The sequence below is a fragment of the Hippocampus bargibanti genome, linkage group LG08 (assembly GCF_051943395.1).
Source record: "Hippocampus bargibanti isolate YZ-2025 linkage group LG08, ASM5194339v1, whole genome shotgun sequence".
NCBI classification, from domain to species: domain Eukaryota; kingdom Metazoa; phylum Chordata; class Actinopteri; order Syngnathiformes; family Syngnathidae; genus Hippocampus; species Hippocampus bargibanti.
Genome location: NC_142741.1, coordinates 10,652,117 through 10,665,293, shown reverse-complemented (window position 1 = coordinate 10,665,293; position 13,177 = coordinate 10,652,117). Strand labels below are relative to the sequence as shown.

Sequence of the window (13,177 nt, the reverse complement as noted above, 5' to 3'; positions counted from 1 at the left end):
GGAGCACACCGAACAAAGAGCACAAAGAAAGAGACAGAGCTCCCGCTCGGACTAGTTTTGAACGTCCACAGCAGCGATCTGTTGTCCAATCAGCTACGGACAACTCAGTGTTGGGAAAACATAGACTGAAACTTGATACTCGTTACATCCTGCTTTCAAAACTATTCAACTACAGTAAAGTCTCGTTATATCGATATCGGATATATCGATAGTCCCGGTTATATCGATATTTTTTCGGACTCCCTTGAGTATCGATATAACGAGACTTTACTGTAATATCTTTATTATTCCATGTAGTCTAAATTAAACATGCAATAACATAATATGTACTAAGCTAAGCATGAAATAACGTAATATGTTTACTAATGTGCAATTAGCACTGTATCATTCCCTCCTGTTGCACATTTAAACATCAGTTCATACATTTCCAAAAGGGTTTTCATGCATGCACGTCATACTAACTGCACAGGGAACCATTCTTTATATTTTTACTTTACTCATTTTATCTAATCTAATCTATCTAGCATTATCTAATATTATCTAACCTAATCTAACACCATGGAGAAGGCGAAAAACCTCTGTCACAACTTTGCTGCTGTCATGTGCAACCTCTCCATTTGTGAGAGTTTTGAATTTTAATGAGGAAAACTCCTTCTCGGCTCTCCGTTTCTTTTTCTGCTTTTGTTTGTTGGGGCAACCACACTCTCGCCATGGTGTACTATTCCTAGCTACAACACAGGGTCCCCTTCACACATTTGTTGATAAAAAATCTTTGCGTAATTCACCTGAGAATTAGTTATCATATTCATTAGTGTTGCTCTTAAGCATGGAATAATACAACCAATGACTAAGAAAATAAGTACAATCACAATTGCGATAGGGATAAAAATTCTGAGCAAAGTCATATACCAAGGGACCCCAAAAGGCCCGTCAAAGATCCACGGGTGATCAAGCCATCTATCTTTGGCCATGGCATCTCTGAGATCCCTGATAACAGACAAAGCATCAGTCATGTTTATGGAATTCGCTTCTTCGGGTATGTACGTACAACAAGTGTCACCCACCATAGCACAGAGGCCCCCTTGTGGGGCTGTCAAAAGGTCCAAAACCATTCTATTTTGCAGCACCATTTGTCTAATTGCTGCAATTTCGGTGTTTTGCATTTCATCTACTTCCAAACTGGCATTTACAAACACTTGAAACCTGTAGTCAATTGTTTCAATTCGTAGCATGTTTTTAGCCACTCCAATTTGTGGAAAAAGAGCAAACATTACCTTACTACCCGTGCTATGGTGTTTGAATTGTTCTGGAACATCAGTTCCCCAGATCGAATCATGGGGCTTAAACGACACTCTTCTTTTCACATGATGGTGCGCTGGACGACTGGTAACGATGAAAGTATTGCCAGTTACAGTAACAGGTGCGCACATACCGTAGGCTCTCGGAGGAATGAAAGAATATACTTTCCAACCACATAACCACCAAAGATGTGAAGATACGGGTAAAATGGTGACATTGGTGTTTAACGGTAGCACATAAAAACATCTATCCTCATCTATAAAACCCAAGTTTTGATCCGTACCGTACATTGCAACGCATACTGGTAATCGCAACCCGCTCTCGGTCATAACCTGATTTTCAGTTTCCAAAATGGTATCTAAACTTGGAACAATCTCTCCTCTCAAAGCATTGCGAATAACTGGAAAATGTTGATCAGGTTTATGCGAAGATATTAACATATACGCAGCTCGAGCCATTTTATCTCCAAATATCTTTGAATGCACGCCCTGCCGCATCACCGAATGTGGCATATAGGAACAAACAAAACAATTACTTTTCCTATTTTTTTGAAACGGTTGATATAATGTGTCCATGACACCTGAATTTTGGGCCTTTTTGTCAGGTGTTTCCATCCAGGCTGTCAGTTTGATGTGTGGTTTGCGCTGGAGAGGCGATGTTACGACTGGTGATGTCACAGATGACATCATGCATATAGTTATGGGAAAACCAATGTGATGTTCACGAAAATCAGGACAGAGTCTCAAGTCCATGCATCCTGCAACCTTGTGGGTTACGATAACGAGTTGGATATCTGTCATTGTGCCAGTTCCAGTTCCTAACCAGTTCCCTCGAGCCATCTTGATGACAATTCGTTTTGCTTCTTGGGCACAGCTATTTTGAACCCATTCTGTGTTGGGCTTGGAATGGACCACAACGGAGTCCCGACCAGTGGTCCAAGCCTTCCCTGACTTGATACGAGCGTACCAAGAACCATGAGGATAATCACTTCCATTTTGTCGTGCTTCATTCACAAGGATGTTAAGGGGAAATGAGATGATTCCTGCATCTTGTCGTGGCAAGCAGGCTACAGGATGTGCCATGCTCGGGCACTTTTCTGAATTTGTTGGATGTATTAGTGGAATTTCGCAGGCTGATGAAATGCGAGGCTCTACGTGTGTCATCTGGATTGCCTCCACGAATTGGTACAGCAAGATGATGTGGACCAAACCCATGGCTATGGAGTAGTTTGGCTCCGTCTCTCTTCCACCTCGATGGCAGTTGGCGTTGTGATCAGCACGGTAAACGGCCCTTCCCACTTTGGTGCAGACCTTGATCAGCACCTCGTCTCAGGGGCACAGCAGCCTCTGTTCCTGTGGAGGGAACAAAGAGGACTGTGGCAGTACACATGCTGTGGACCTCTTTTTGTTGTAAAAATTTCACACGATTTTGCCAACAAAGCGCTTGGATCTGATTCATTCTTTTGCCAGGGCACACCTTCCCATAATGGGAGGATGAAAGGTCTGTCATGCAAAATCTCAAAAGGCGTTAAGCCATTATTAGTGGGCATTATTTTCAAATATAATTTAATCAGAAATAGACGTTCAGGCCATAGTTTGCCTGTTGCCTCCATCATTTTTCTGAGTCGATTTTTCATCGTACCATTCGTTCTTTCAACTAATCTTGCACTCCGTAGATGGTATGCACAGTGATTTTTTTCAATGCAATTCCTAAATGTTCAGAAATTTTGGTTATTACGTCATTAACAAAATGTGGCCCATTATCACTCCAAATTATTCTTGGTATGCCATGTTATGGAATAATATGTTTGCATAATGCTTTGGCAACGGATAATGCATCAGATTTCTTTGAATTTCCATTTTCCACCCATTTGGTGAACGAATCAATTAACACCAAACAGTATTTATAAGAACTACTTGTGCTTAGTTCAATGAAATCCATGAGGACCACTTCAAAGGGGTGTTACCCCTGTGGAAATTCTCCTCTTTTTGGTCGCATATTACCCTGTGGATTATGTTTACAGCATATCCTTCAAAACTTGTGTGGGCACTAATTCACGTGTCTCTTGATTTATTAGATTGAGAGTAGTCTGAGCAGCCTTCTTGGCGGCTGCATCTGCTCCTGCATTACCTGGCTAATCCTGTCTTTAGCCCTTGTGTGCGCTGCACATTTGCATACAGCCACACTTTTTGGAAGGAGGATAGCTTTCAACAATCCTTACAATAAATCTGCATGTTCAACAATCTTTCCGTCTGTCCATTTACGCTTCAGTCAATGCAACAATTTCTGTTGATTGTGCTGAATACGTTTTTGGTAATGAGCCATCAGCAATAATTTCAAGGTGGATGCTGTCAGGTAAAGGTGTGTCATCCAAATCAGGTTGTAGAAATGCCATCATCTTTTTTTTCTTTTTTTTTCTAGAAGTTCAACTTCTTTTTGGCAAAACTGTAACATAGTCAAGGAAGTTTTGTTACCTGTACGTTCTAGATTTTGGAACAAAGTGATTGATACAGTTTTTTTGTCTTCAGTTAGTGAATCAAGCAAGATGTCGTCAATGTACAAAAAAATTGAGAAGTCGTCAACTATTTTAAGGTCAGCAATACATGAAGACATTTCTTGTGATTTTTTTTTTTTTTTGGTGTAACGACTGAGTGTTCCCAATAAGGGATGTGTGTTCCAATGTGCTCTTATCCTAAAAACACATCTGGTCTTCTATAAAGCAGCAAGGGGAGGGGGAAGAGTGAGTGGGAGAAAAGAGAGGGCAGCCGTTAGAGGAAGTGGTGGAGTGGACCCCGCGCGCAGATCCTCCCCCCCTTTGACCTCTGACTCCCAAACTCAAATTCCCCAGCTCGCCATTTCACAGCTCGCCCCGCCTACCGCATCGGTTAATTCTCTGTCTCAGCAATGGAGATTTTAAGAACATGAGCTCCTTTGTCCTTTTAAGGCAGGAGGTACTTTTTCAGCGGCCATCTCTGAAGACATAGCTTTTTCATTCTTTCCAATCTGCTTGAATTGGTCAACATATATGGAATCCTCATCATGTCAGAGAACATGTTCAGAGCGTCCTCTGCACATGTTTTCACATGTACCCTACTTTTTTCACCCATTCTCAACAAATTCCCAATTCACCCACAAATTCCTTCTGCTAACTCTCTTCCAAAGAAACACACACCCACAGTGTTAATTCAAACACAAAGAACAAGGACAAAGACACCTACTGTGTTAGTCCCCAGGCACAAGACGCACTCACATACACAATGAATGCACATGCACACGCACGCACACACGCACACAAACATGCACACACACACTCATGGCTCAAATGACTCCTTCGCCCCCACCTTTTTTCTTTGTGAGACAAATAAACTTTTCTGTTTCACTATTCTAGCATAGATCAACCAATTTGAATGTATTAACTTCACAGATAATCCAGTACCGATCTTGCAGCTGCATTTTAACACATAACGTCTGGATCAAAATTAAAAAAAAATCTTTCGATTTTCCCAATCTCTTCCCCAGCCCTCGCGCGCAGTGAATTCCAGGAGTCCACCTCTCGTGAATCTAATTATTAGAACTCTACCGTTCTTACTTTACTTCCGCCGGCGGCGCGGTAAACCAGACGCATCCGATCTGTATAAGCACCGGAATCGTCGCGTGTATAGCTCCTATACACATTAGGCCCGACTTTATGGGGACCCGCCTTGGCCCGATCATCAGAATAGAACCCATAATTTGAACCGGGCCATAATCAGATGATAACTTCCAATAAGGTCGCGTTACCAGCCCTCCAGATACGTGGATTAACATGAATAGGATACTCTCTGGGCATAAGGAATCCCACAATACATTCAAACAATGGCTGCTAGCTAGCGTCACTCACCTAGCGAACTTCGAGACACAGCCGTGTAGTCAGTCAGTCAGGATGTCGGAAAGGGCTCCACCGCGCCGATACGAGCAGGTGTTTCCAGGAAGATTATGATCTTCCTGTCTCCCGAGAGAATCACGGACAAACTCCACCAGAGAGAAGAAAAAAATAACTCTCCGTCTCTCGTAGTCAGCCATCAACCGGGACCCCCCCCCCCTTTAGACCATCTGCTTGACACGGGTGGCGGCACCAATTTATGCTGGTTTCAAATTCTTGTTTCTCATCTGGTCGGTCGGTGTTCAACGAAGTTCTGTGATAAAAATATCGAGGACGATATGGTGAATAACAAAACTACTTTATTCTAGTGAGACAAAAAAGTATTCAGAACATCTCTCGTTGGAGCAGGAAGCGAAGGCAGGAGTACACCGAACAAAGAGCACAAAGAAAGAGACAGAGCTCGGACTAGTTTTGAACGTCCACAGCAGCGATCTGTTGTCCAATCAGCTACGGACAACTCAGTGTTGGGAGAACATAGACTGAAACTTGATACTCGTTACATCCTGCTTTCAAAACTATTCAACTAATATCTTTATTATTCCATGTAGTCTAAATTAAACATGCAATAACATAATATGTGCTAAGCATGAAATAACGTAATATGTTTACTAATGTGCATAAGCACTCTATCGCACACGTCTTCTAAAAGCTACGTTTGAAAGCAACAAGAAGCTGTAGCCTGCATTAAAGATAAAGTGATTGGCTCCTGTCCCATTTAAATCTACTTCAATTCTGAGCTACGACTCCCTTTTCCTCATGCGCATCAGCGCTCTGTGTTGATGCTCCTTTTATTGTCAGCTCTTCAAGCTATGCATCCATTCAGCCAAAGGTTGTCCAACAGCACCGACTTTTTCAGCTGAACAAAGCGGGGCTGTGAAAATGCTGCCTCTTGCAGGTATAAAACACAAGCACCACAGGTCTGTCCAGCTACGACAGTCAAATGGCACTAACATTTCTCCCAATCAAAATCAGTGCTGGTACATCCGTGCTGCAGAGAAGGCCCAACCACCAGGGATCCCCGCCAAGAGAAATTAAAATAGAGGAAAATGCAATAGATCAGCTGGGGCTGAAGGGGGGCGTAAATGTATGAATGCATGCTAGCATATTAAATGTCTACTACATAATTATACAAATACCATTTATTATGTTTATAGAGGTTTCTGACCAACTTTGGTCATTCCCCATTAGGTCTTATTCAAGTTAGTTAAGTATTATAAATAATTAAAATCATGGAATACTACAGGTCAACAGCAATGAACAAGCCCTATCATAATTTCCTTAATTAGAATAATAACTTTTTGTAATTCTGCTTTCTCAATCTTTTTTTCTTTGCATGTATACTTCCCTCACAATGCTGTTTGAGTGACAGCCAACCTTTGCCACCATAGTTGATCACTTTTCCATGGCAAAGACTGCAAAGGACTTTCCTCAGATTTTTATGTTTGCATATGAAATCTGAAAGCGGGCATCCATCGACTTGTTTTTCTAACCATGTCCAATTCCATGAATTATTGATCCCTGTATCACAGACGTCACTGTTCCACTATTACTCTTGGGGAGGATTTCTCTCTCCACGACTTATTTACAATGTAAAAAGTCGCGTACTCTCCCGAGCGAGCAATCACACGGAACACGTTGTAATATCATGAGATGCTAGCTCTCCGCGGGACAGGACAAGGAGTGCAATGGGCGACAGGTTTGAATGCAAAGGTTTTCAAACAAAGGTTTTAATAAAGGGTTTCAGGGGGAATTCACAAGCAACAAAGGCAAGAATAATGTCTCTTCCAATACTTAAATCATAATAAAGTCTCTTCTGAGGTGAAACTGAAGACGGACGGAGTTTCTAGGCCTCACCCCTGTTGATGTCCTCCTCTTGTAGCCTAGCCACCTTTAGCAAGCGTACGAATCCAGTGTCCTGTCGTATGGTCCCAACTGGCAATGAGTTCCACGCAGCAATTAGTTTCTCCACAGAGCACAGCAACAGAGCTCGTCTCCCCCGGCCCCCACACTCAGAGGCTCTCTGCGTTAAGAGCCTTGCTTGCCAATCAAGTCGTGATCAGCCACAGGTGTGGGGTTTGAATTGCTTCCTTCCACCAGATGGGGCCAAAACTCTCTCTGGGTGAAGCCATTTTAGGGGAATGTATTTGCCCTCCAGGACCCAGCCTCTCGTGACATCACACATCCCTCCCCTTGAGACCACTGTACTCGGCGGGGTGAAGGATGCAAAACAGGCAAGGAAGGCCTCCCTTCGGGAGAGGGCATCCGCATTGCCTTGGCGCTTGCCAGCCCCGTGGACTACAGAAAAGTTAAAGGCCTGCAGGCTCAAAAACCACCTGGTTATTCTGCTGTTGGTCTCCCTGGTTCTGGCCATCCATTGTAGAGGAGCATGATCAGAGACCACCGAGAAACGTCTACCCAGGAGATAGAAGTGTAATGAATCCAGCGCCCATGTAATGGCAAGACACTCCTTCTCCACTGTGGAATAGTTCTTTTCCCTGGGCAACAGCTTTCTACTAAGGTAAAGGATGGGATGTTCCTCTCCTCCATGTACTTGTGAGAGTACGGCCCCCAGACCAACTTCTGATGCATCAGCTTGAACAATGAAGTCCTTGCTGAAGTCTGGTGCCACCAGGATCGGACTGGAGCACAGCGCCTGTTTTAGATTGACGAAGGCCATTTCGGCCTCTGGGCTCCATTTCACCAACCGGGAGTGTTTTTTTGGTCGTCAATTCTGTCATGGGGGCTACTATAGTAGCAAAGTCAGCGATAAAGCGTCTATAGTAGCCAGCCATGCCTAAGAACGACCTCATCTGCTTCTTGCAAAGGGGCTGGGACCAATCTTGTATAGCCCGTAGTTTTGCTTCTTGAGGCTTCACCAGCCCCCGTCCTATAGTGTATCCCGGGTAGTTGGTCTCGCCAAATGCCAACCTGCACTTTTTCGGGTTTACTGTGAGACCTGCTTTTCTGAGGGAGTCAATCACAGCTTGCACTCGGGGTAAGTGACTCTCCCAGTCGGGACTCTGTATGACAACATCATCCAAGTATGCTGCTGCGTACCTCTTGTGGGGGGTGAGAATCCGATCCATTAGGCCAGGCCTGGCCAACCCGTGGCTCCCGAGCCGTATGCGGCTCTTTGGCTGATTTCATGCGGCTCTTAAGGGGCGTCCACATGACAAGCGTAAAAAACTGTTTGGTGCTGGCGCTGCCATTCATCCCCTATGTACCGTAATATCAAGACCATTGCGCGCGCTGCGCATTTCGGAGAAAATTTACGACTTTTAAGTGCACCTGATCAATGTTCCCTCTAATTTTTCATGTGTCTGAGCAGACACACAAGCTCCCTGAGCACATTGAGGACCACTGTGAGCAACATCAGATGTGTACTAGTGATGTTCGCAAATGAGCCGGCCGGTTCTTAACAAGGAGCCACAGAGCCGACTTTTTTTGTCCTCTATTGCCCGCCCCCAGTCTTCGGTTAAAGCCGCATGGGATTGGTCGATATCCATGGTAGAGGAGGGAGGGGAGAATTACGGACACACGCAACAGTGAGGGGGAGGGGGGTTAGGTGGACAGGTGGACAAATGTTATCACATTATGTTGTTATTATTATTCAATTATTACATTTTTTACTAGTTGGTATGATAGCATTATTAATATGAAAAGCAAATTAGTGACAGCTGATCATCAAACCAGAGTAACCACAGTGAAAGTGAAAGTTTGTGGATGCTCTCTGTGCACATATAAATCAACCCATATAAATAAAATTATTTGATATATTGTATTTTTTACACAAGTAATTTGTTTTTCACGTAATTTTACATGATTTTTGGTAGTTAATTGATTAAAGGGAAAAATAACAAACAAACTGACGAGCCGGATCTTTTTAGTGAGCCGAGCCAAAAGAACCGGCTCTCTGAAAAGAGCCGGAATTCCCATCACTAATGTGTCCGCTGTGGCCATACTGTTGAACGCAGAATATCAGACATTAGCATGGCTATTGAATCACAGCTGCACTCAGACCTTCAAGCGTGTAAGTATTTTAGTGTCGCATTGGATGAAAGTTGTGACATACAAGACAAGCATCAGTTGGCAATATTTGCACGGTGAAAAAGGATTGTGTGATCAAAGAAGAACTCCTTGCTATTGTGCCATTAAAAGACCACCCATGGCATAGATGTGAAAGAAACAATGATGGCTTCACAGAGGAAGCTGAGTTGGAGATGGTCGATCTTTGTGAGGAAGACCAACTGAAACCTGCTGCAAGGGAAGGGACCATTGGGTTCTGGAAACGCGTGCCAATGGAAAAATACCCCAATGTCAAACCGGCTGCGCTTAAAATACTGTCAATGTTTAGGTTTACATACGTCTGAGAGTCTGTGTTTTCTACCCCGAAACATGTGAAATCAAAGCATTGATCCGTTCTGACTGACACTCATGTAAAATAATTGCTTCGAGTGGCAATAACAGAATGCAAGCCAGATTTAATGATGATGGATCAAGACAAGGAATGCCAGAAGTCCCACTAAGCAACATGCACGCTATTGTAAACTATAATATTTTTGTTTGTGGACTTGGTTGAACTGAGTTTGTGTGTGTAAAGACAGTGTTGATGAGAAGGTTTCTTCAGCCGTCATCTGTACAAATTTGAAGGTTTCGGACGTGTCGCCTATATCCAAGAGGCTTCGTCAGCGAACTAAAGTCTGATTGGTCGTATCGGCCCTATTTATATATCCCTAATGTCCAGCCATGGCGGCGCCGGACACAGCTATGATAGGTCCCTACTCTCAGGTTGGGGGGAGCAGAGGACCCCTCCCTGTGCCCCACTGATTGTTCCTACATTCCTGACTAACGACTGACCTCTCAGCGGGACAGGACAAGGAGTGCAATGGGCGACAGGTTTGAATGCAAACAAAGGTTTTAATAAAGGGTTTCAGGGGGAATTCACAAGCAACAAAGGCAAGAATAGTGTCTCTTCCAATACTTAAATCATAATAAAGTCTCTTCTGAGGTGAAACTGAAGACGGAGTTTGTCTCCCCCGGCCTCCACACTCAGAGGCTCTCTGCCTTAAGAGCCTTGCTTGCCAATCAAGCCGTGATCCGCCACAGGTGTGGGGTTTGAATTGCTGCCTTCCACCAGATGGGGCCAAAACTCTCTTTGGGTGAAGCCATTTTAGGGGAATGTATTTGCCCTCCAGGACCCAGCCTTTCGTGACATCACAACGTGCACATAAGCCTTACATCAAAACAAAATCTATATGTATCTACCCTACACTGTCTATACTATTAACACATTAAACATATAAGTACACTGGCAAAAAGTGCGGTAAGGGAGCTGCCATATTTGTTTTCTCGTTTCATCGCGCACAGACTCGTGGTATTTTATTCTGGACCGATCCTGATTGTCAACGGATCAATCGATCAAAACACACGAAAGCATGCCGACTCAAGCACTACACATTGTGATCATCCTATCACCCTTCAAAACAAATGTTTTAGGGGTTCTATACGGAAATAAAAGAACTATCTGAAAATAGAAAATATCACTTTGGCGGAAAAAATAGCGGAATTCCGCTAAATAACACAGATTCTTTGACGAAAGTTGTTGCAAAAAAATGCTGAAAACCATCCACATCAGGTCCCACGACATTAAAATACCACCCCGACACAAATCAAAACACCCCCCCCCCCACACACACAAAACGCAAGAGTGGTTAATTGATGATACTTGAAGGACAACCGACACCATTTTTTTGTTTCCTAACTGACATCAGAAAAACGTTTTATAGCATCTATAATACCCAAAACACGCAGGATGATATGCAAAACACCAATGAAAATGACTTAGTGTCCAAAAACTACTTCAAATTGAACCCGGTTTCAGAAGGTCCCGCCCCCTTGTTCGTGATGTCACGCCAAGACGATTTGCCTTGCTCGAGAATCAAAAACAATGGCTTCAGATTCGGAGAAGATGCTTTGTTGTTACTCATCCAGTTATTAATATTATTCAAATAGTTCTGAAGAGTAAAGCATAAATGTTTGCAATCGATTAAATAATTTATTCCGTGTCATTTTGAGGCATCTGGACAGAAATGTAGCACCCAGACAAAACAGAAGATGGTGCCAAAGCTGTGTTGGAAATAGGCTGATTTTTCTCCTGGAAATTTGTGTCAGCGAATATCAAATAGTTGTCTTGGTGCAACACACAACGATCCACCATCGCGTGATGTATGTTTTCCTTCTAATTTCGCCATCCACACGGATCAACACAAAGTTTTCAGACCAAACAAAGTACCACAAAATGCATTGTGTGTCCTTTCTCGGGCGTTCCTTCCGTGACGTGACGTCAGGAATCGTCACCAACTCAAAAACAAGACTTCCTGAATATTCAGCGCGAGTCTTAGAACGTAAAATATAGCTATATGCGGTGGAATCTTTGTAAAATATGCTCAGTAGAAGTCATTTGAAGCAATTTTACAAATTATGGACACAACTTCTCCGGAGGCGTCGGTTGTCCTTTAAAGTTGTCCAAAACTGCCACTAATGAGCTCAAAACTGGAGAGATTCAGAAAGTCCTGCCCCATGTCCTTGACGTCTCGTCAGGAAACTCCTTCACAAACGGCCTTGCTCCAGAATCAAAACAATGGTTTCAGAGTGTTCACATTTGGAAAAAAAAGATCCTTTCTTGTTACTCATCCAGTTATGAATATGATTCAAATAGTTCTGAAGAGGAAAGCATAAGTGTTTGCGATCGATTAAAGAAGTCCTTCTGTATAAATTCAAGCCGTAAGCGACAAAACTGGTGAATGACAAGATCTATAAAGCATATATGAAGCTCTGTGAATAAGCAATATAGCATCAATTGGGTGATATGTGGCATATAAGGACATGAATAACAAATAATAACCTACAATATTGCAACATCAATGCAGATTGTTTACTGGTTGTGCATGAATAACGTTTACACTTTCAAGATGAAGAGTTAGGAACTTACGTGTGAATGACAGCGGTTATCCATCGCTAACTCCGATTAGCTCCTCGTTCCAGCAGCTGAATGTTTGTCCGATGGGTTTGTTCCACTATTATGACGATTGGTCTCTTTCACCACTGGAAGCAACTTTCTACCGATTGTCCGGCTGTGAGGATGACAGCGGTTATCCAAGCGGGGATTCGTGCACTCCGGGGAGCTCCTCGGCTGACTGCTGTGCTCCGTTGGAAATGCTGCATTGTTTGTCCGCTGGGAATTTGTGTAAACTTACACCTTCTTTATGCGTGTTACCGCAATTGGCTGCCACACGATTCACCATCATGTTTTTTATGTAGTTTTCCTTCTAACTTCAGGATCTTCCTTAGTGTTTTCAGACGAAGCAAACTACCCAAAATGCATTGTGTGTAGCTTTCTCTGTCAGGGGCAGACCATTGTGACGTCACTTCGGGCATCATCATCAACTTGAAAACAAGACTTCGTGAATATTCAGCGCAAGTCTTAAAACGTAAAACATAACTATATGCGGTGGAATCTTTGTAAAATGTGGTCAGTAGAAGTTATTTGAAGTTATTTTACAAATTATGGACGCAGGTGTCGGTTGTCCTTTAAAGCCCAAATGTATGTGGTTTTAAAGTCCATTTCTTATTCCATTGATGGAATGAAAGTTTATTTGAAAAGGTCTTTTTGGCAAACTCTAAGTGTTCAACGCAGGGCAGCGCATACGGATGGCAGGGACCCAGTGCAAGCTTTTCCAAATGGTTGAGCTATTCCTTCTTGCACTCTGTCATCTCTCCTCCATCCCCTCTCCTACTGGATGTGTCTTTTAACATTATTGCTACGTAGTTCTCAAGTTGAACATCTTTCAACTTGATAGTGCATTGTGATTAAATACCCCCCTTGCGTGTCGCAATAATAATTTAGCTTCCGTTTTACCCATATTAATGTAATCTATACAAAACAATTACATCTGT

At 43.0% G+C, this 13,177-nt stretch overlaps 1 protein-coding gene across 9 annotated transcripts in view; it reads left to right on the top strand.

Annotated features, from left to right (window-relative positions):
• Positions 1-13,177, top strand: part of klhdc3l (kelch domain containing 3-like) — a 105,502-nt gene that overhangs the window by 11,500 nt on the left and 80,825 nt on the right. The gene's annotated exons all lie outside the window — the stretch shown is intronic.